Source organism: Rattus norvegicus, chromosome 4 (assembly GCF_021556685.1).
Source record: "Rattus norvegicus strain SHRSP/BbbUtx chromosome 4, alternate assembly SHRSP_T2T, whole genome shotgun sequence".
Classification (NCBI taxonomy): Eukaryota; Metazoa; Chordata; class Mammalia; order Rodentia; family Muridae; genus Rattus; species Rattus norvegicus.
In genome coordinates, this window is record NC_141537.1 from 34,650,894 (window position 1) to 34,671,373 (window position 20,480).

Below are 20,480 nucleotides of genomic sequence, written 5' to 3' on the forward strand. Positions count from 1 at the left end.
AGGACATCTGAGAAGCAATGGGAAGCAAGCTACAACACACACATTCTCTCTCTCTCTCTCTCTCTCTCTCTCTCTCTCTCTCTCTCTCTCTCTCACACACACACACACACACACACACACACACAAACACACTGTACATAGCACATGTATCTATTTCTGTATGTATACATTTGTGTATGTGTCAATATATGTATATATGATTTAAATACATATATATATATATATATATATATACCCAAAGTGACTCACTTCCTCTAACAAGGCCACACCTACTCCAACAAGGAGAGAGAGAGAGAGAGAGAGAGAGAGAGAGAGAGAGAGAGAGAGAGAGAGAAGAGAGGAGGGGGGAGAAAGGAGGGGGGAGAGGAGGGGAGAGAGGGGGGGGGAGAGAGGAGGGGGGAGAGAGGAGGGGGGAGAGAGGAGGGGGGAGAGAGGAGTATAATGTATATGTTTGTGTGTGTAGCTGTGAATTTGTATTTGTGTATGTTCAGGAAATCTAGGTTCATCCGTACCTATACAGCACGAATAGATCTAAGCTTGTTTGTTTCTTTTTAAAAGACTTAAAGTTTTTCTGTCTGGGAGTGAAAGTTGTCCATAGAGGAAATCATCAGGAGCTTGGCAGACTTGGCTTTCCTTGGCAATAACTTAGGTGTGCGCCTCCTGCAGCCCAGGACTGACTGTCCCTGGGTTCCCTCCTCCCTGCCAGGCTGGCCCCGAGGCGGTGCTGCGCTGTGCGGAGGCCCTCCCGCGGGAGGCGCGGGCGTGGAGGGCGTGGGCCGTGGGCGGGGCGAGCCCCGCAGCCCGGGTGCTGGGAGCTGTCAGTGTCAAGCTCAGGAGAGAGGAAGTGATCGCTCCGGGAGGAGCGCTAGCCTAGCCGCGCAGCGTGAGACAGCACATCCTGCTGGCGCGGGCCCGCTGCTCCCCGTCCTCCCGCGCCTCCTCCACCACCTCAGTGAGCCTCCGCAGACAGCATCCAGGTAACCCATGGGTGGGAGGTGGTGTCTACGCGCAGCCACCACTGTGCCCCTCGGCCCAGGAGGCATCTGCAGGACACCAGGCATGGAAGCAGCGACTGCTGCAGCCACCACTGGGCACAGCCTGGGCCCCTTTCCCATGCTCCTGCATACTGGAGTGCCCCAAGCTGGAGCCCTCCAGCGGTAGCCCTGGCTGCAGCTCACCAGGAGCAGAGAGGTGCGGGCAGAGGAGGAAGGGTCAAGGATGTCATCACCTTGTAGCCCACCTTGTACACTGGGAGGGGCATGGCAAGGTTCCTCACCTTGGTTTTTTTTTTTTCTCCCCGGGAGCAAAAGGCCAGCAGCTGGGCTGTCCACATCCCTGTGGGCTACCAGCTCATAGCCCCTAGGAAGGGAGATCTGCAGAGTGTGGGGAAGGACGCTGTTTGATTACATTTCTGAGCTGTCTGCAAAGCTTTAGGATGCTGTTGCTACCCGCCAGGTCGGAGGGGCCAGTGCACTTCCAACCGAGCTTTAATTAAACACTCATGCAAAATGCCAGCTTCTTTCTCTGCTGGATTTAAAAAAAAAAAGTGTGGCTGGGGATGTGTTTTGGTAAACACCTCCGCCGTTCTCCTTCCCCCTCTCCCACCGGCAATTGCTCTGGCCATATAAAGCTCTGAGTTGCCACCAGAGCACTGATCCTAGCAGAGCTGGTGGGGAACTGAGTGTCCGGGAGTCTCATGACTTTTACCTCAGCAAACGTTAACCGGAGACTGAGGACCAGGAAAGGATATCACTTAGGAAACAGAAGGTTCAAGAAAGGCAGAAAATCGAATAAATAAACTGGCTCTCCTGGACTCTAACCACACCTAAGGCAGGAACAAGTAGCCAGCCATTTTCTTGCTGGAATTGTGTTTGGAATGAACATTACAGACTTGATGCAGCTTGAAGTTGTGAAGGAATTGCTTCCAGACATTACAGCCTAGCAGGAAGCTTAGCTGACAATGTAGTGTGCCAGTGACAGTCAAAGAGAGCCTTGGATAATAGCATAGATATGACTAACCACTAACCATCAACGGAATACTTTTGTGTAATTGTGGAAATTGTTGGGGGCTGGGAGAATGTGTTGATCAGTATTAAAATATTGGTAACTTCAAAATGGGAAAAATCCAGTGCAAATTGCATCCCCCAGGTATTCCGGAGAATGTCTGTAGTACTTCTTCTTTTTCTTCTTCTTTTTTTTTCTTACAATGCCTAGTTTGCGCCTAAAGGTTTACTATAGGGAAACGGGAACGTTTAACTCTGTTCTTCTGACCATGCTTCTTAGTGGAACAAAATCTGGCAGTCCTAGCACTAAGGCAGTCCACTCTTCCCTAGAACTAGCTCTCCAGGATATCAGCTCCCAGGAGCCTGTGATCAGGAGATACTCCTTTTAAAAACTTCCAGCACAATACCGGAGTATCGAATGCACCCGTTCAAGCCTGCCCAGGGTTGGGCACTATATTCGCCCCAGAACATCTCGTGCATCTGTGTCTTGTTTCGGGGTTCTGTCATCTGTGCACCTGCATGGATCTCCGGGATGCTCTGGCTTCCTAAGGCAGAGAGGACAGCTCATAGCATCTGCCCAATGCCTGACCTGACCCGCTTTCCTATTGGTTGTCCGTTAAAGGCTTACTTTGTATCTTTATGGAGAATCACAGTTAAGGTTCTGTGCAGAGAAGACACTGGATACACAAATTGATTAGGGCAGAGTCACTAAACTGTTTGTCTGTTGTGCTTAGTTTCTGACGAGTTTCTGAGATGGTAGAAGGGCCTTTCTGTTAAGTATGCTGTCTGTTGAAGAGGAGGTACTGTGAAATTTCCCCATAGTACTTGTCTTTCCTAAAAATATCAATCCCTTCCTCTGCATATACCTAACTCCTCCCCCACTGCAGTCCAGTGTTGATCAAGAAGTTGATAGGAAATCCACACACTCTGTGCCTGTTCAGACAGCTCTGTAGGCCAATAGAGCAAAATGAATGTCAAGCCTTTAGCCTCAGGCTGATCTCATGGCATGGAAGTTACCCTTTATCCTTAACGACCACTCGTCTTAGACTGTTTCTTTTTGTCACTTACACGAGCATCAAGTGAAGGGATCAAAGACGTCTGTGGAAAGCTAAGTATCTTCTCTTTCGGCTGCATCCCGCTCACGCTGTGCTCACTAAATATAGCCAAAGCTGATAGGAGTAGCTACAATGTGCTAAGCACTTTCCCCATGAATTCCATTTTAAATATCTTCTCGCAATTACTAAAAAAAAAAAAAAATCTCATAGGAAAACCTGTGACAGAGGTTTTGCTTATAATCCCTTAAAAGAATTAGGTCACAGTGACGTCAAGTAACTCCCTAAAGTTTACTCAAGTTAACTGGCTAGGGTTTTTGATGTAGACGCCCAGGCCTCTTCTTGTAACCACACTTCCAGACGATGAAGCAATTCTGATTGCTTTCATTTCAGATACTGGGTAGTAGGCTCTGTTGTTGTTGTTGTCGTTGTTGTTGTTGTTGTTGTTGTTGTTGTTGTTGTTTCTTTTTCGCCCTTAAGTTGACTCCACAAGGTAGAGACCACTTAAACATGAAGCAGAGTTAAGTGGTATAAAGAGATCACAGTTAATAAATAGTAGAACTAGGAGTCTAACCAGGTCAGGCAGCTCTACAAAAAGTAGACTGTAATTGTCCCGGCAGTGGATGACTCTTAAAGAGAGACACTTGGGCTGTCAGGCTATTGAAACAATGCATAGCAACTATTTAAAAGCCACCCCCCCCCAAAATAAAACCTTATCTAGGGGGCAGCAAAAGGCTGAAATCCTGGAGTCAATCAGGGGAGGACCTTGTCTCCTAGGAAGAGATTTCACAGTTCTGACATTTGGAAACCATTGTAGAGCGGGACCCAGAGCCTAGTAATGAGCCTGCTCTGTTACACATACCTCTTGCCACTAACTCAACACAAACTGGTCAGTACCTCAAAGAGAAACATGGAGGAGGGGTCTCTGGATCCCTTTGTTTGTTTTTCTGCCCAAGGTGGTGATGTTGAGCAAATCTCTTTTCTGTGCTTTTTCAGTATTACTTATCTCTTTGATCCCTGTGTCAAGGATGAGTGACCGAGCACAGCTTGTTGGGGTTGGCAGGGTTGAGTTTCACTATAGACACTCCCCTGGAAGCTACAAGTGCAGGCACATTTTCCCTCACCCAAGTGGTAACTGTGAGTTCCATTTATTTACCCTTTGGAATAAAACGTTTAATAACCCCCCAATAGAAAATTTCAAAGCTGTGTAAATTTGTTGCCCCCTTGACCACAAATTCTTTTTTAAGTAGTCTCTATATCACCTAGAAAAATGTGTGGCCATGTGTTCATTTGGGTATACGCCTGGAGCAGTGAACAGATTGATATATTGAGTATACCTCAGGTTACTCAGCCCTTCCCCCCATACATTCTGGGATTATTTCCTTTGCTTTGCTGGGTAAGAAGGTTGACTTGAGAATGGCAAAGCAAATCTTGCCATAATGAACACTCCACTGCCTATGAACAAGTCTGGAAGAGACCCTGGGTAGGTACATAGTCTCACTATTATTATTATTATTATTATTATTGTTATTATTACTATTATTATTATCAGTATTATTATTATATTACCGGAGTTGACCCTGGAGAGGGAGCACATGAAGGTTTAGGATAGGCATTGAGTCTAGTAAAATTGATGAATATTTTATGCATATCTGCATAGATATTATAAGGGAAATTAGAGATATTTTTAAAATAATATGAGATTGAGAGTCACTGGTTCTTAAGGAGCAGGGGCAGGGTTTCTGGAGGAGGCACAGAAGTCATTGCTGAAATGTATCACGGCAAAAGCACTGTGCCTGGGCTAGCCAAGGAAAAAAGATGTTCTGTCATGTATCCAGAGTTTCACCTAGAGCCCAGGTGTCAGGAATACTTACATGAGTTCAGTTTGCATTCGGGTTAAGTCTCCAGAACTGGCCATGGCTGGAGTACTTGTCTACCCTTCCGGCATTTACCTGGAGCACAGTTTACTGACACAGTAGTTCACCAAGTCACCCCAACATCCCGAAAGGTAGATGACCTTATCTTCTTACACAAACAAGGAGATGCTTAGAAACTCCAGTCACTTGTCCCAGGCCACATGAGGCCAGCTAAGGAAGTACTAGATTTCAAATACAGATCAGCATAACTCCAACGCCCGTTTGTTCTCTTTCTGCCACATCTCATTGTCCCTCTGTCCATGTGTGTTGCCAAAAGTGTCCTTTAATGTAGCTTTCTGTTTATTATGTCAGCACTCGGTGTCCTTCCAGAACTTGCTCACACGCTGAAAGGAAAAGGCTGGCTGTATTATCAGAAAGAGCACAGGACTTAGGCATTTCTCATTGTGACCTGTCTTCATTGACTGAAGATGAAGCCTCACTCATGTGACATTCATGTGTCTCCAGACATCTTGTAGAATATACCAGCCCTTACCTAACCCAGTTCAAAGACAGTCTGCCCAGGGCAGCAGCAGCTCAAGCTCATTGCAAAGATGAATGTCCTTCCAGGCTTCCCCATCTTCTGGGACTTTTGTGCTTCAGTAACAATGCTGTGATCTGGAGCACTGGCTCTGTACTATGTCCTGGGAGGCCTTGAACTTATCATACATCCTCATGCTCTGCAGTTCACAGCAGTCCTGAAGTTATATTGCAGAAATAGGGAGATGGAGGGCAGGATGCTCACATTCAAGGTTCTGCTTCAGACTTGACATCTTTCCATTCTTCTGTTCTCTCAGTACTTTCATGTTTTATTTTGTGGTATAGAATAACTAGTGCTACTAGTACGGCAAATGCATACAGCATTTCTACTAGAGTTAAGGATTTCTTTGCAATAAAAGAGGCAGATCTGAGATACTGTAACGTGTGACTATGTCCTTAGCCAACAGCTGAGCATGGCCACAGGTATCAGTGAATTTCCTTATGATTAAACACAATGATTCCTAAACAATCTTTGTGTTTGTTTGATTTTTTGAGACAGAGATTTTCTGTGTAACCCTGGCTGTCCTGGAACTCTCTCTGTAGACCAGGCTGGCCTTGAACTCACAAGATCCACCTACCTCTATTCCCAAATTGCCACCACTGCCCATCCTAAAAATTACGTTTTTAAAAAAAATTTCTTTCATCACTTCTTGAACATCCTATTTTTTGGTTAGCATCTAATGTTTGTCATAAAGGGTTTTAATACTGACCACGGGAGTGGAGAGCTAGCTCAATGGGTAAGAATGTTTGCAGTGCAGTCATGAACATCTGAGTTCAAGTTCCCAGAACACACATAAAAAGCTGGCTGTGACTTCATACCCCAGCACTCTAGGGAGTAGAGACAAGAGGATTCTTGGGAATTGCTGGCTACCAACCTAATTACAAGGTCAGTGAGAGACTTTGTTTTACAGGAATAGAGGAGAGATTAATAGAGCAGGGCAGCAGATGTCCTCCTCTGACTTCTGTGTTCTTGGGTGTGTGCACCTGTGAACACACATGCCAGCCATCTGCCTACATACCACACAGATACACCACACACACTCAGACAAGCAAAAGAAAGCGGTTAAATTATATTGAATCTGGTTTTCAGAGCATGAGAGACTTTGACAATTAAAGATAAAATAATGACATCCTGCATTAACTCAATTAAAATGTAAATACTATAATAACTATGCCAAAGATCTCTTTAGCAAAGAGATATTTTTTTTCAACAAGCTCCAACAATTTTATTTTTTCCCCTTAGCTTTTTTGTACCACCTAAGACAAAGTTTTCTGTGTAAGGTGAAAATTACCTCATAGCCATAAATTACATATTCACTAAAAACAATCACCACAAAAACATATTGAAAAACAGATGAAAATTGTCACACAAAACTACAGGTATTATTGGTTATGTATTTATTCTTTTGAAATGTGTACTTAGCTATGCATTTTTCATCTATCTTCATCTCCACAATTTTATTGTAATCCCAAAGTAATAATTTTTATGTCACTGATTAACAAGGTTTAAGCAAGCCAGTTTACAGTAGTAAGCTGATGACAATTTGTCTGTGTCAAGAAGCAGATCATCTTATTTTTGGCTAAACTGACGAATCATCTGTTCTCTGTTCTCACACTCAGAGTTATTTACTCTTTGTTTCTTTTTTTTTTTCATTGTATTTTTATTTTTATTTTTATTTTTTTATTAACTTGAGTATTTCTTATATACATTTCGAGTGTTATTCCCTTTCCCGGTTTCCGGGCAAACATCCCCCTCCCCCCTCCCCTTCCTTGTGGGTGTTCCCCTCCCAACCCTCCCCCCATTGCCGCCCTCCCCCCACCAGTCTAGTTCACTGGGGGTTCAGTCTTAGCAGGACCCAGGGCTTCCCCTTCCACTGGTGCTCTTACTAGGATATTCATTGCTACCTATGGGGTCAGAGTCCAGGGTCAGTCCATGTATAGTCTTTAGGTAGTGGCTTAGTCCCTGGAAGCTCTGGTTGCTTGGCATTGTTGTACTTTTGGGGTCTCGAGCCCCTTCAAGCTCTTCCAGTTCTTTCTCTGATTCCTTCAATAGGGGACCTATTCTCAGTTCAGTGGTTTGCTGCTGGCATTCGCCTCTGTATTTGCTGTATTCTGGCTGTGTCTCTCAGGAGCGATCTACATCCGGCTCCTGTCGGTCTGCACTTCTTTGCTTCATCCATCTTGTCTAATTGGGTGGCTGTATATGTATGGGCCAAATGTGGGGCAGGCTCTGAATGGGTGTTCCTTCAGTCTCTGTTTTAAGCAAAGAGATATTTTTATAGCTTGAAGTCAAAACTCACTAAAATTTGGACCTCTTTTCCTCATAACCTCCCTTCCTCCTTCCTTCTTCCCTGTTTTCCCTCTTCCTTCCTCCTCTTCCTCCCTCCCCTCCCTCTCCTCCTCCATCCTTCCCTCTCTTTCTCCCTCCCTTGCTCATTTCCTTCCTTTCTTCCTTCCTTCCTTCCTTCCTTCCTTCCTTCCTTCCTTCCTTCCTTCCTTCCTTCCTTCTTGCATTTCTTATTTTCTCCAGTAATGCGGAAGAAATGTCTTTGTAAGTATAGCTGGGAATGGAGTCCCCAATGAGGCACAGTCTCCAGCAGACCATCTTTTGGAAAGCAGACACACAGAAGCTACAGGTCTAGAGATTAGTGCCCTTAGCACTTCCCTTCCCCAGCTCCTTTAACACAGCCTCTGTGTGGCCAGGTGCTCCATGGGTATGGTGCAGTTAATGGGTCCAGGGGCCTTGTTCTTTGAAGTTGTGTTAGTGGAGTGGAGGGCAGGAAGGACTCTTCTTCTATTTAAAGACACTTTTCAGTAAGGTTTTTAAAAAGGAGCCATTTTGCATGTTGTCAAATGGGTGGCTTTTAGTTAAGACAATTTCCCAGTGATTCTGGAAACATTGGGCCATGTCTAGACAATATCACTTGCCACGTTTGGGCAAGAGGACTACAACTTGCAGCAAGTGGGGAGAAATAGGACAGCTGGTGGGCAATTCAGACCTCACAGCAAAGAGTCATCTGGCCTCAACTTTTAGCAATGCCAAGGTTAAGTCCTTCTTAAAATTCTCCAATTTTCCCATTAAAAATTTCTGTGCAATTTTAGTCCGTTTCCTTGGCTTTTGGCAAAATAGCTGGATCATGACATCTAAAAGGGAACTTAAAGTCATAGGAAGAATGTGTGAGATAACGTGCTTATGAGAACATCAGTTTGTTTACCTATCTGTGGGGATGACTACTCAGACCAGAGAGTTAGTGTGAGTTAGTGACAGTGAATGCACAGGGCCCAGGGGATAATATGCACCCCATGTATGGAGGATGCTTTCTTTTGTCAAACAGCTGTGACTCTTACCCTTCTTTTCTCTAGCCTGGATATGATCTTGCCCTCTGAGAACCAGTGGAAAATATTATTTGGGCTTATACTTATTTATGCATCTGCCTGCTTCCTTGTTAGACTCCAAGTTCTCTGATACATTCTCCTGCTTCCCAGTAGAGCCTCTGACAGGTAGAAAACCCACAGAAGGCTTTAGTTGATCTGAAATAGAAGACAGAGTAAATCCCACTTAATTACCTTAAAAGATTGGATTCCTCCCTCTTTAGGTCATTTTAATATGTCTAGGTAAAAAAAAATTCATTGCCTAAATGTAGCACCCATTGTCAGTTTGATCGCAGTGTGCATTTGGACCTGGCAATGCCTAGGATTTTGGAAGCCTTGCCTCCCTCAGTCACAATCATATGGCGCATCTCTGCTGTGGCAATGGGAGTCTAGGGAGCTTTCTGTTAAGGAAACAGCAGGCAGGATGGTTTGAGCATATGTGCCCTCCATGAATCCCTTAAGCTAATTCTTTTGAGACAGAGATGGAGATGCAGAAAGACAGAGACAAACAGAGACACACAGAGACATAGAGAATACATGTTGGCATGATGTACATGTAATGTACTAGCTATGCATGTGAGCTTGAATGTGTACACACATGTGTGGAGGCTAAAGCTCACATTACGGCACATCTTCCTCATTCTCTTCATTCCTCTCTTTTTGAGGTTGGTGTACATCACTGTACTCAGAGCTCACTCCAGTCACCTAGACTGATTGGTCAAAGAGCTCGAGAGACTTTCCTGTCTCTGTCTTCTCAACACTGTGTTTATAGACATGGACCACCATGTTGGACTTTTTAGGTAGTTGCCAGGGTTCTGGACTCAAGTTCTTCATATTTTCTCAAAGCCAAGACTTTACCATGCGGTCACTCTTAAACTAATTCTTCTGATTTTGCTTTCTGTCAGATGTTCTTTACTGAGCAGTTCAGTGCTTTGATTCACGGCAAATGTGATAAAGAAAAGTTAAGACTCATTATTGGGTTTACATTTTATTGCAATGTCCCATGTGAGGCCATAATAATGATGATGATATTTGAAATGGTGCCAGTGGATAAATGACAACAGAACATTTCGTCTCCTTTGTAGAATGCAAGCTAGAGTGTCTGCTCAGCTTAGGTCTGAAATTGTGCCCATTTCTTTGTTGCACAAGATGAGGATTTCACTAGTTGAATTGGACTATGGTTTCTTCTTTAGAATGTGGTTAAAGTTCTATAGGGAAACCTGTGGAAATGTTTAACTATTTAGCAGGCTACTGAATGCTAAAAATGTGAGTATAGGTTACTTGAGGGCCTAGTCTCAGAAAGGAATTGTGGATATCTGTAGTTGGTAGGGTTTGGTCACTGAAAGGGAAACAGGCCCAGGGGAAATGTATGCTTAGACAGTGTCCTCTTTTTAGATGGCCTGCCTCTCCTGTTACATCATCCACCCGACTTGTATCAAAATAGCAAGGGTTTGTGGGAAATGGTGTGTATTTTGTGGAGGAAGAATAACAAAACCTTTCTGTGCTCGCTTCCTTTATAAGTGTGACTTTGTTCCCTCTTGGAAAGGTATAGGTTACTCCCACTGGGAAAGAGGAGCTTCCCTGTTTGTCTCAGCACAGAGGAAGGCAGGAATCTATTCACCTAAGTTAAAATGTCATTATAGATCTCCTCATTTAAATATAGACCTCCCAGGGGCAGTGTAAGGGGAGGGTTTGGCCTTTGATGTTTCCTTGCTCTTTCTTTCAAGCTTTTAAATATTTTTTCAAATCCTGCTGAAAAGCAATCAGTACCTCAGACAAGGGTGAAATCCCACATCTCACATCATTCAATAAAAATGGAACTGTACTCAGTTCCCTTAAATTTTCTAAATGAATATATAACCACAAGGGCCAGCAAGTAAGAGACTTTTGTTCAAAGTGGGAGGAAAACATTTGCAGGGGAGGAAGAAAATATTCTTTTCTTTTTCTTTTTCTTTTTTTTTTTACATTTTATTTTTTTTATTAACTTGAGTATTTCTTATATACATTTCGAGTGTTATTCCCTTTCCCGGTATCCGGGCAAACATCCCCCTCTCCCCTCCCCTTCCTTATGGGTGTTCCCCTCCCAACCCTCCCCCCATTGCCGCCCTCCCCCCACCAGTCTAGTTCACTGGGGGTTCAGTCTTAGCAGGACCCAGGGCTTCCCCTTCCACTGGTGCTCTTACTAGGATATTCATTGCTACCTATGGGGTCAGAGTCCAGGGTCAGTCCATGTATAGTCTTTAGGTAGTGGCTTAGTCCCTGGAAGCTCTGGTTGCTTGGCATTGTTGTACATATGGGGTCTCGAGCCCCTTCAAGCTGGAAGAAAATATTCTTTTCCAGTGTGTTCTTCCTTGGCTACATTCTGTGAAGGCTGGGCCATGTACTTCAATAATGTTAGTAAAAATTTACTTTTAAGGATGAGTGTGGACAGTGGGGACATCTGGTCAACCTCATGATTCCTTTCTCCTACACTGGGCAGTAAACATATGTAGAGTGTTTTCTCAGCTCTTTGAAGAAAAACACAAAACTAAAGCTGCTTGACTATGTGTTTCATAAACTGAAATGTCGATATAAACTGACATGACAGCTCCATGGTTAAGGAGGAGGTTTTTATTGTAGATATGGGAGAGAGAACAGCCAAAGGCATCTAGAAAAGTCCAGAGCAAAGAGAGAAAGAAATAGACTAGACATGGCTCCCAGATTGGATATGGCCAGGGGTATCTGTGAGAGAGGGAGAATAGCAGAAGATAAAGAACAAAATATCATAGTTGAAAAAGTGGGAGCGGAGCATAGAGGGAGGGAGGGAACAAACCCATTGAGAATAACAGGGTCATGTGAAGAATGATCATTGCAGGGACGGAAGGTTGTGAGCTGGAGAGAGTTCAGGGTAGAGAAAGAGGGGAGACAGGCGGGATGCTAGCATGGCCTTCTAAATGCATAACCAAATACTTGGGATGCTGAGAAAGTCTGGAGGCCAGCTTAGGTTTTTGATACACTGACAGATGCCACAGGTAGCCATATGTCCCTTCTGCCATACATAAGGAAAATGCCTCCTTTGGAGATGGGAACCATTTTTCACAAGTTTCTGAGAAAGGCCAGCTTTTATCTAACACCAGAAATCCTCTTATAGCACAGTTTGAGGTTGTTTCTATTTATTTAGACCACCTTTTAGAGTTTGGAGAGTTGAAATTTCCTTTGGACCTGGTAATATGGACTTGGTGCTTTCTTATATTCACACCCTCTTCATAGGGCAGTATATAGCCAGGGACAGGGAAGAAGCATCCTTGGTAGTTTCCAGAACTTGCTTATGGAAAACGAGAGTAACCAGAATCTTGACTTACTGGGATGTAGTGGGGCCATGGGTTCACTGATCAGGTCAGGCTGTCAGATAGATAATACAATGAGAAACAATTCCCTTTCTTTAACAAAGCCACAATGGGAGACTTTTCTTGCACATGTTTCATGTGCACTGTGTGGGTCAGCCAGGGTCTTTCCCATCATATGTATTCTAAACCCCAAATGTGGAGGCTCCACCTTGAAATACCATCACTGCTGCAACATTACATAACAGATAGGCACTGCTTTTGTGAGGTGACCCATAGCAAGCTTTTCTGGCTTGTATTCATTGGCAAAAACCAATCACATAGCCTTACCTTATGTCAGTGGCTCCTTGAATGATGTCTTATGGCAATGGAGCAGAACATATTGTGATTGACAACAATGAGAATGACACTGGAGGGGAAGAGGGTTTGCCTGGGAGCTGCCAATGCTGATGATAAACACTTCCCAGACACCTACTCTAATGATATCATCCCACTCATTAGCACCTGAAAGGATGTTTTTAGAATATTTAATGCATAGAAATTATTAGTACCCATCATGATAAAAATAGGCTATCAGAAAAATAAGCTTGCAAATCTGGATTTTTGTTGATAATTAATAACATGCATGTAATATTAAAATTAATATTAAAATTCGCTTTCTTTCTTTAGTAGTTTTTCAATATCACTTAGGACTTAGACTGTCCCAGCTAAGACCAATATTCACTATTCTGTACATTCCTTCCTTTGAATTTGCCAGCCATACAGTCTTCAGTTTTACTGTAGCAAAACCATTTCTATTGATGTTTTAATCTTCATTCTCCTCTTTTGTTCTTAGCTTTGATGTGAGATAGAAAGAAAACAAAGTATTTAGATTCAGTGGGAATGGATTAGCATGACTAGTAACTCAAATTTAAATCCACTCCAACTGCTTACTATTCATTCAACCTTGACAAGTAATTCTGTCTGCCTGTACCTTGTCTTCTTCATCTATAAAATGGAATCGATGTCAAGAGTATACAAGAGTATACATTTCCTAGTGCCATGACAAGACATGAAAGAATAAATCTCAATTAATTTTCCATTCCTCAGATGGTTCATTTTTCATGCAGTTGTTTTGGTATATTCAACACAAACATTGACTTCCAGGAATGAAGGAATTGACATGTTGAGCATTTTTGGTCCTCAACTAATATGGGCTTAATAATTCTTGACATAGGACTTTTTTGGGGAGGATGGACTTATGTATCCCTAACTGGCCTCCAATTTGAAATGAAGATGAGGATGACCATGATCTTCTTAACCTCCTGCTTCTACCTCTTACGTTCATCACCAAAGCAAATTTGATATCAGGCTGGACATGTTAGACAATCACTCTACCAAGTGAGTTACATCCCAAGTCTGAATCCTAGTCCTTCTGATGCAGGATCACGATGTAGAGTCTATGCTCTACCTGTGCCTGATAAATGCCTGGTTTGGGGGTGATATGCTAGAATTATGGCACATTGACACAACACTCTTTGGGCTTGTAAGGTGACCATAGCTCAAAGATCACAAGAGTGTCAGTCTTGCATCTATTCTAGTCTGGTTATTCAGGTCTGTTGAGATCTTGTTAAGTTAAAATTAAATAGGGCATAAACTCATTGTTAAGTCATGGAGACATTCTGCTCGTGGGCTCCAGAAAGGTGGAAAATCCACAAGCTTACAGTGTGGACTTAACAAAATAATCAGCATCACAGGCAATATTTGACAACCGAGAGTCGGCTGTGGGCCAGAGGGTCTGTAGCTGATACAGCAGTCTGCAGGTCTCTGTCCTCCTCCTCCCCTGCAGCACTGCATGAAGGTAGGCAGAGCTCTGTGTGTCTATGGCCCTCTGTGCTGCAGGATGGAGGACAGATCTATGGGTGTCTTTCCCTACCCACACCATGTGATAGGGCTGAATGCAGGTTTCTGTCTGTCTTCCTCCTCCCACCCTGTGCTGCCTGGATTTGATTTTTATGTACCTTAGTCATAAAAGAGCTTGGCCACAAAACAAGGCACCACACAGGATTAACAAAGGACTGCCACCTGCTCTGTCCTAAAGAACACCACCAACAACAAAGTGTCTCTTTGCCTAATGCTGGGAGAGAGGTTGTTTTCTTGTCTTGTTTCTCTTGTTTGTTTTTGAGACAGGATTTCATGCTGCCTTTGGACTACTGATCCTTTTGCTACCTCCTTGGTGTCGGGATGATTATAGGTGTATGTCATCACCACCAACTTCAAACCAATTCTTTAATGCCAAATGGAAGAAGTTTGAAAGGAATAGCACTGAGTTTGTGAGCTGCACGCTAGCAAATGGCTACATATAAGGAGTTTTTCTTGGCAAGCTGCTGTGAGGATGCTTACCAATTGTAACTCAGAATCAATGACATGGAGATCCTTTGTCTCAACTTATTTAAGTGGTAGACTGGAATCCTATAAGGAAAGGGTGTCTAATTATAGAGTGTCTCAGGTGTCCCCTGCAGTGAGAATTTGCTGATGAGAGGTCAAACCACTGTTTGGTAACTGCTACTTGACTTTTCTCCCAACTTAATCTATAATTCTATATACTACCCACCCTGCTCTGTTCAAGTCCTGCTGTGAACGTGAAGCCAACCCAACCATGGGACCTGGTGCCAAACTGAAGCATTAAATGCAGTGGTCTGTGTCAACGTCCTTTCTGTTCTACTTGTTCAAGATTGCAATATTCATCCATTCATTCTTTCACTCATTCATTTGTTTCTTCAGGAAGCATTCATTAAATTCCTATTAGCCATGAGAGCAGTGTCAGAGTAACAGGTGTAGCTGACAAAAGCTTGTAATGACAGCTCGTAGCAGTCATTAATCCAAAAAGAAACCTAGATGAGGTAACACATGCCTGGAATCTAGTACTCAGGAAGTTAAGAGCCTCAGTTCTGCTTGGGCCACACTGAAAATTAAAGGGTCTGGAAAGGTGGTTGAGTGGATAAGAACATTTGCTGCTTTTTCAAAGAACCCAAGTTCAATTCCCAGCACCCATGTGGGGTGGCTCACAACTGCTTGTAACTCCAGTTCCAGAGAAATCTGACACCTCTAGTCTCCATGGGCACTCAAATCGAATGCTCATACCTCATACATACACATGCATAATTTTAAAGTAACATAAACAACTCTTTGAGAAAAAGTCAGGCCTATACCTGTAATGTTCGAAACCAGCCTGGTCTACAGGGTGGATTCCAGGACAGCCAAGGCTACATAGAAAAACTAAAACCAAACCAAAGCATAACAGCAGACACTGAACAACCATATTAGTTCTAAGGCATAAACCTATACTCCCTACACCCAACCATACCGTTTCTGGTATGAGAAACAGAAAACCATGCAATGCTTCTATTATGCAAAGAATGTATATTAGACATGCCAGGGTATCCACTTTGAAGCTTAATTTCTCACATTTTCCTGCTATAAAGCAAAGGTGTGATATGTAAGGAAGTGTTAATTTGAGTTGTTCGCATTGGTTAACACCCTGAATTCGATAGCGTTGACTTAATGTGTAAATGCTTGAATTTTTCAAGTTGATTAAAAAAAATACATATTTTTCTTCTGCATTGCAACGGGACCAGAAAGCAAAAATAATTGCCCTGGGTCACTTATAGCTGGAGAGGAAAACGTATTGCTCATTGACTTTCTAGCCCCCAAAGCCATTCAACCATATGTTGCAGTCTCCTTGAACTGTGCTTTCCTGAAGACACGGCCCCGCTTCTGTGACTGGCTCCTACTGCTCTCCATCCGGTTTCCCAGTTCCCATACTAAGCACATGTCAGCGTCTGGCTGCTGCAGCTCTCCCATCACAGAGCCCACTTTGTGTTCCAGCTACAGCATGCTGTCTGCAGTGTGCTGCGCCATCTCGTGCATTTACCACATTTCCCCATGCCGTGTTGCCCGAGTTTTCCCACCCAACCACATTACAACTTTTTGAGACGGGCTCTATTTTGATCATTTGTGTAAAGTTCTGAGGTATACTCAGAACAACACTTTCATTTGATAGAGCCTTTGTAAGTTGTCATTCAGTTAATTAACATAAAGACATAAATTAACATAACATAAAGATAAATTTAGTATTATGGATGTAATTATGAGAGCCTCTAAGTCTTTGCCAAAAAAAAAAGAGTTGATTTAAAGGTATTTGAGAGTAAGTTAAAATGACTTATTTTAAACCACATGTTTTTCTATTATATGCAGAATCTAGCCATTAATATGTCCATAATTAATATGTGCATTTATATATATGTATATACATATATATATATATATATATATATATATATATATACTTTGCACATGTGGTTATGGTATGATATAAAGAAAAGAGAACAAGAAAGGCTAACTGTTAGGGAAGGGGAAGAACTGAATGCAGGTGATGGATATGAGTTATGAAAGATGGATATGAGTTATAAAGATGATTGCTTTCCCAGCTCTAATTCTTTTATGGAACTTCAGGTTTTGGCAGTAAATGAGTGCATAAAATACATTTGATTTCGAAGGTATAAAATATGGGAAGTTTCCTCAGCTTCTATTTGGAATGTCTATGCTAACTATATAAAAATTCATCAAGACTTTGAGTCCAGTTAATTTGTGTGTGTGATGTCTTTATTTTTAAGGGTGTTTCTTTTTATAATAAAGCTTAAAAATTAAAAAAAGTAAAGATAAAATAACTCAAAGATTTAACTTACAATGACCGTTTTATAAATTAATGTGAGTCTTCCTGCTTTGCATGAGAAACATATGTTAAATAGTCAAGGAGTTCTCTCTTCTCTTACATCAGGCAGGGCACCCCACCTTTCTCTTGACCATGCCTTACCCTTGTGCAAAGAGTCACTTGTACAGCAAAGAGTGAATCTGAGGGGAGAAGTATGTCCTGATCTCCGAGACGAAATTGGAATTACTAACTTTGTGTACACCTATGCGGATGCATGCTCGTACATGTCTGGGAAGTGCTTCTTGAACATCCACATTGTTTCATGTGCTCATATGTCATACTGAAACTATGATATGGATGTGATCTGAGCTAGCAATTAATATACACACAAGCATTTCTAAGGTATGGATTTTTAGCCTTGAAATTCTAGATCATTCTTGTACATCCCAGGTCCTCTAGCACCATGGCAATGAGTAAATACGCAACCAATGTACGTCTACATTATACATTAAGTCACGAGCATAATATGCCAACTTTCAACTTGCTGGGAGAAATGCAGTCTCCGGTTTGTTTGGTTTCAAGGAATGACAGACAGTAAGTGACCCTGCACGACTTCCAAATTCTTCCAGAGTTCCTTAATATCAATACCTGTTACTCAAGACATTACATCTGTGCATTTATTCTGATAGTTTGCAACACTGTGGTTGATTGGGAAACCTCTAATTGAATTGATATCAAGTCAAGGAATGATCTGGAATAGGGCAGCCTACTATAGAAAAGGAGATAGAAGAGCTCCTTTCAATGGCTACTTTGCATATTTTGTCGCTCCTTGACACGAGACGATTCCCCCACCACTTTACAATTCTCTCTGCCAAAACTTGTTCTCTTTCAAATCCAATATATACAAGCCTATGTTCACTCAGAGAGACAGATGGTTGAAAATGGCTGTAGCTAAATTAAAGTTTCTGAATTAAAAAAAAATGCATGTAGTATCAGGCAGGTTTACGCCTTTTTAAGAACGGGGTAAATCTGTCCTGAGTGCTGTCTCATACCATGGAGTTAGCCATTCAAATATAGCATGCTGTGCCAGGTCTCAGGCTGGGGAATTTGTAGAAGCTTTTCAGCTAGCCATTTGCTTTCTAAAAAGGTCTAAAGATTGTGCTGATTGGATAAATGGCCAATACCCAAAGCCTAGAGTGTCACTCAGCATTTGCGCTGACATAATCTGCAAGAGCATGTTCCACTCCTGCACGTCTGGCAGGGCAGTATGGGGCTTTTCTAATTTTGTGGAGATGTTGGAATAGTTACAAATGTAGGGTAAGCATCACTTTTCAGCGACTTAACTTGTGTTTTCTCCTGTCTGCTTGCTGGTTGATTTAACAAATAGACATGAGGGAATTCTGTGGGAGACTTTCAGTGCTCTATGAGTGCAGTATTTGTTACATGTGCACCCAGATAGTAAACAGCAGATAGTAGCCACTAACATAGAGCTGGCTCAGTCTCCTTTGTCAATGGTCGTCAGCCAGTTCTGCTCACCCTGACCTCTTGTGTAAATGTCAGGCTCATCTCAGCAAGAAAATAATTGATTGAGAAAGAACAAAAACAGAGACAAATTTAGAGTTTAAAATGTATTAATTGTAGAAATGATAAAGATTTCTCCCTCTAACCTCCACAAAAAAATAATAAATCATGTGAATGTGCTTGCCTGTTCAATACTAACACTATGAAACAATATTTTCCTTTAGCGTCTGCTGTAATGCAGATTCTAATTTATTCATAACCAGAATGGCTGTCTATGTCCACCAACATGATTTCAACACTCTGCAATGAACTGGGATTTTTGTTTTAAAAGGATGGTATAATACACAGTTTATGATAGAAGTAAATTATCCAATGAAAATCTTCTGTTTCTCTCCTACCTTCAGAGAACAACAGATCCTCTTGGCGCATAGCACAGCATGTCTCTCACTGTAGGCTAACTACTTACCTCAGTGTAGTATTGAAAGACCTCCCTCTATTTTAGGTTCCCTTGCATTTTCTGTGCAAGCTAGAGTGGCGGCTAACTCAATCTTCGCAGTCTAAGCTTGGATTTCATTCCCATCTTCATTATCTCCCAACATCATTTTGTACTTAATGTTGTATCCATATCAAATTAATCATCCTCCAGATGCATCATCCTCCCTAACCCCACTTCCACCCTCCCTTTGTCCAGACTTCCTTCTCTACTTGTGAAGTGCCACTCACCTAGGCTCTTCTACGTCTTATTTATGTGGTAATGCATTTGATCCACCTACTCTGCAAAGCTCTTGTTCATTCCCTCTATGGACAAGGTAGTCATCACAGACCATTGATTTACATAGTTCTGTGTCGTAGTCTCCTTCTTTATCACCCATAAGAGCAAACACTGGAAGGACAACTGCAGACACAAAGCAAATGACTGGAAGCAACCAAGAAACAAAATAGAGGAAGGAGAACAACCCAATTAAATGCTGTGATCATGAGAGTGGGTCAAAGGACCGAGAAAAATATAACCCTAGGCATACATAGTCTGTAAGAGTCTGTGCTGTGAAGAGTGGACTTTGATGTCAAAGTGATTTGCTTTGGACAAATTCTCTACATGGCCTTTTTACACCGCTGTTTCTCTATCATATGTTCTGTAGGGCTTGGTAGATCTTGTCATTTCATAGACTGGCCCACATTCTATACCAGGAGAGAGGACCAAGATAGACAGGTCTGCCTGCTGATGCTGTCAGAATCTTATTCACTTCATAGAAAAATATGGCCTGTGTATAAGGACATCAGGCTGGGGGTAGTCCCAGCTACAGCTAGTCAGATATAAAGATTTGCTTCTTAACAGTTACAGTAAAGATTGATTGCTCCAGGTTACTTGAAAGCCACTTATTTTTAGATTTATTCATTTATTATCTTAGCAACTCAGAGAAAGCATCTCTAAGTACAACAAAGAATACTGTTTGGAAGCACAGATGAGTTTTACAGTTTTAAAAAGAAAGACCAGCCTTCAGCTTGATGTTTTAGTCTAAAGCATTTGGGGCAATAAATCCTAGACTGCTGAATTTATTACTTATGAGTAAACAATAGAGGCGGCTAATTATCAATTCAATGGGTCTTGCTAACTAGCCCATTTGGAGTCAGAAATGTGAAGCAGGGAGAAAAATTTGCATCAATGGACCTATAGTGGTAGGAACGTAATGAAAGGTAGTTTAATAGGTGAAGTGATATGGGAGTGAATGGTTGCTGCACGTTTGTGCTGGTGGATGTGGAAAGAGTTTCCTTCACTATGGAAATAAAGTGGCCTTGGTTTTGCTTTGTTCTGTATTCTTTTGTTTTGTTTTGTTTTACGTAACCAGGGATTTCTTTGAATTTGTCCTTTAGAAAGCACAGCACTCTAGGGAAGACAGTGATCGGAAGATTCCTGGCATTTTGGTAAAAGCATGGAAAATTTCCATTCCTATGTAGTGGTTGTTTAGCAGCAGCTTAAGAGGGATTTCCTGAGCTCACTGCCTGGTGCAACGGGGCAGTGCTTCCTTAGCCGTGGCTCTAGCGTGGGATGCTGTACCAGAAGG

At 42.3% G+C, this 20,480-nt stretch overlaps 1 protein-coding gene across 12 annotated transcripts in view; it reads left to right on the forward strand.

Annotated features, from left to right (window-relative positions):
* The first annotated feature begins 756 nt into the window (after nt 1-756).
* The window catches only part of Dync1i1 (dynein cytoplasmic 1 intermediate chain 1), a 313,021-nt gene continuing 293,297 nt past the window's right edge, over nt 757-20,480 (forward strand). For 8 of the 12 annotated variants that reach the window (XM_087656326.1, XM_087656328.1, XM_087656329.1 and 5 more), the window contains exon 1: nt 833-977. The gene's annotated coding sequence lies outside the window, so the exon portion shown is untranslated. Of the gene's footprint in view, nt 978-20,480 lie in introns of all 12 variants that reach the window. The other 4 variants (NM_019234.3, NM_001439344.1, NM_001439346.1 and 1 more) reach the window with 1 other exon arrangement.